Source organism: Tachyglossus aculeatus, chromosome 2 (assembly GCF_015852505.1).
Source record: "Tachyglossus aculeatus isolate mTacAcu1 chromosome 2, mTacAcu1.pri, whole genome shotgun sequence".
NCBI classification, from domain to species: Eukaryota; Metazoa; Chordata; class Mammalia; order Monotremata; family Tachyglossidae; genus Tachyglossus; species Tachyglossus aculeatus.
In genome coordinates, this window is record NC_052067.1 from 51,672,444 (window position 1) to 51,675,990 (window position 3,547).

Here is a 3,547-nt window from a genome sequence, read left to right on the forward strand (position 1 = left end):
ATACTTGTGGAGGAGTTCCATCCTGATATGTATATATATATATATATATATACACCATACCATGTGTGTGTGTATGTGTGTATATGCATATATATATATATATATATATTTGCATACACACACACAGTATGGTACATATATGGTGCATATATAATACCATATATATAATGGTTTTTATTAAACACTTACTAAACGTCAAGAGCCCCTCTCAGGGTCGCATCTGGAGAGTTTCCAGTACCCTACCAGTCTCGGCTATGGGAGGGGAAGTCAAGCAGAGGCTTACCCATTCCATTCCGAGCTTGGGCAGTGGCTAGCGAATGGAAGGCAATCTGCTACAAGTCAAAACTCACTCGTGCTGGGCAGCAGCGGCACGGGAGAGAGTCGAGGGTGGAGACACAGGTCTCTTGCACGGAAGGAGGCAATGGTAAATCACTTCTGTATTTTTACCAAGAAAACTCTATGGATCCACTGCCAGAACGATTTCAGATGGAGATGGGGGCGTTGAGGGAGAGATGTGTCCGTGGTGTCGGTATGGGCCGGAAACAACTCGATGGCATAAAACAAGTCAAGACACATCAAACACTGCTCTAAGCATTGGGGTAGACACAAGTTAATTAGGTTGGACACAGTCCCTGTCCCACATGGGGCTCACAGTCTAAGTAGCAGGGAGAACAGGTATTGAATGCCCATTTTACAGTGGAGGGAGCTGAGGCACTGAGAAGTGAAGTGACTTACCCAAGGTCACACAGCAAGCAGTTGGCAGACACAGGATTAAAACCCAAATTCTCTGATTCCCAGGCCCGTGCTCTTTCCACTAGGCCATGCTGCTTATATAGGTCCACTAAGTTTTTAGCTCCCTGTGGGCAGAGAACGTCTACCAACTTTGTTGTATTGTACTCTCCTAAGAAATACAGTGCTCTGCACACAGTAAGCAGTGAGAAGCAGTGTGGCCTAGTGGAAAGGGCATGGACCAGAGGGAACCGGGGGCTCTGCTGTGCGACCTAGGTCGAGTCATTTATGTTGCCGACTTGTATTTCCCAAGCACTTAGTACAGTGCTCAGCACACAGTAAGTGCTCAATAAATACGATTGAATGAATTTAACTTTTCTGTGCCTGTTTCATCATCTGCAAAATGGGGATTCAATGCCTGTCCTCCATCCCTCCTATTTAGACTTTAAACCCCATATGGGACCTGATTATCTTGTATCTACCTCAGCTCTTAGTACAGTGCTTGCCACATAGTAAGTACTTAACAAATACCATTACTATTATTAGCAGTAGTAAGTGCTCTATAAATACCACTGGTTGATTGATCAATTTTTCCAACAGCTTTCACCGTTTGTAAATAACGTTTATCTATCTCAGCCATTGGGTGCTCAGTAAATACCATTAGTAATGCCACTTCAAGGACTGAGAGAGGTGAAGGATTGATTGCAAGTTAATAATTAATAATAATAATAATAATAATAATGACATTTGTTGAGCACTTACTATGTGGCAAGTACTAGTCTATGTGCTAGGGTAGATTCAGATTCATTCACTCATTTAATCATTTATTGAGCACTTACTGTGTGCAAAGCACTGTACTAAGTGCTTGGGAGAATGCAATACAACAATAAACCGATACATTCCCTGCCCACACAAGCTTACAATCTAAAGGCATGGAGACAGACATTAATATAAATAAATACATGACATATATGTACATAAGTGCTGTGGGGCTGGGGGAGAACAAAGGGAGCAAGTCAGAGTGACGCAGAAGGGAGTGGGAGAGAGGAAAAGGGGGCATAGGGATGGCCTTTTGGATGAGATGAGCCTTCAAGAAAGCTCCGAAGGGAGGGAGAGTAATTGTCTGTTGGATTTTAGGAGGGAGGGTGTTCCAGGTGTTCCAGGCCAGAGGCAGGATGTGGGCGAGAGGTTGGTGACGAGAAAGAGGTGAGATCGAGGCAGAGTGAGAAGGTCAGCATTAGAGGAGTGAAGTGTGTGGGCTGGGTTGTAGTAGGAGGGTAGTGAAATTAAGTTAAAGTTGTTCAAACAGTTGTTCTCTGCCTGCTGCGCAACTGACTGGGTTTCTGCTTTGATTTCCAAAGAAGGTCCAATTGGAGGTTGGAGCTGTTTGTTCCATTCTCTAGGAAGGCTCTGGGGTTTTAATTAACAACTCATTAAAGTTTCCTAATTTTAAGGTCACTGAATTAAACAATTGGGTTTTTATAATCAACTCCAATTTGCTAATTACATTTGCTGGGAGTCTATGTGCTTCTGAGCTGGAAACTGACAGTAAAGGGAAGTCTTGAACAGAAAGGAGGGGCTTGAACAGAAGTTCCCTGTTGAGAATCTAACAGATGACCTCATGTCTGGGAAGAATGGATTGAAAAGGGCAGGGTTTCTTGCCCAATTCGATGATCATTTCCCAGCAGGATCAGACTTTCCTTGTAAGGAAGAACCTCCGGAGTTGAAACACTGACGTCTGGGTAGATGATGGAATGGAGAGAGAGTCCGAATTTCTCTTCAGCAGTGTGTAGTGGATGAACAATCAGCCCTTGAATTGTGTAGGTCCTGGGAACTGTGTGAAGTATTTAAAATGGACTATGGGGATTGGCTACTTGGTGGGTTCCCCTTGTTCTCCTTGCCACCATGACCACATACACAGAAATAGCCTGCTGATGGGCACATGCCAGCCTGGGTAGAAACGCAATACAGTTCTCAACTAGGAGCAGCTAGCAATGCGGTGTAGTGGGTATTCATTCGATCGTATTTATTGAGCACTTACTGTGTGCAGAGCACTGTACTAAGCACTTAGAGCACGGGCCTTGGAATCAGAAAGTCATGGGTTCTAATCCTACCTCTACCACTTGTCTGCTGCGTGGCCTTGGACAAGTCACTTCACTTCTCTGGTCCTCAGTTACCTCATCTGTAAAATGGGGATTGAGACTGAGAACCCCACGTGGGGCAAGGGCTGTGTCCAACTCATTTTGCTGACGTCCACCCCAGCGCTTAGTACAGTACCTGGCACATAGTAAGTGTTTAACAAATACCACAATTATTATTATGATTTCATCAGCACCAGCAAGTGGCTCAGCCTGCAACTTGGATATTAGAAATGGGAAACGTTTATTGAGAGAATAGGAAGGAAACTCTCCGGCAACCTGCGACTGAAGTTACCCTCACGTCTGTGAGCCATGGCTCCTGGGGAGGGGCAGCCAGGAGGTGGGGCAACCACCATCTTTCCACCCAAAACCTTGGGTGTAAAGCTCTGACCCTTGCAGGAGTAGTAATAATAATAATAATGGCATTTATTAAGCACTTACTATGTGCAAAGCACTGTTCTTAGCGCCGGGGAGGTTACGAAGTGATCAGGTTGCCCCACAGGGTCTCATAGTCTTATAATCCCCATTTTACAGATGAGGTAACTGAGGCACAGAGAAGTTCAGTGACTTGCCCAAAGTCACACAGCTGACAATTGGCTGAGCCAGGATTTGAACCCATGATCTCTGACTCCAAAGCCTGTGCTCTTTCCACTGAGCCACACTGCTTCTCTTGACATCTA

At 44.8% G+C, this 3,547-nt stretch overlaps 1 non-coding gene across 1 annotated transcript; it reads left to right on the forward strand.

Moving 5' to 3' along the window:
* Positions 1-202: 202 nt before the first annotated feature.
* LOC119924749 lies at positions 203-340 on the forward strand. Its single transcript, XR_005449445.1, has one exon. It is a non-coding gene; the product is annotated as a small nucleolar RNA SNORA7 (small nucleolar RNA).
* The last annotated feature ends 3,207 nt before the right edge of the window (positions 341-3,547 follow it).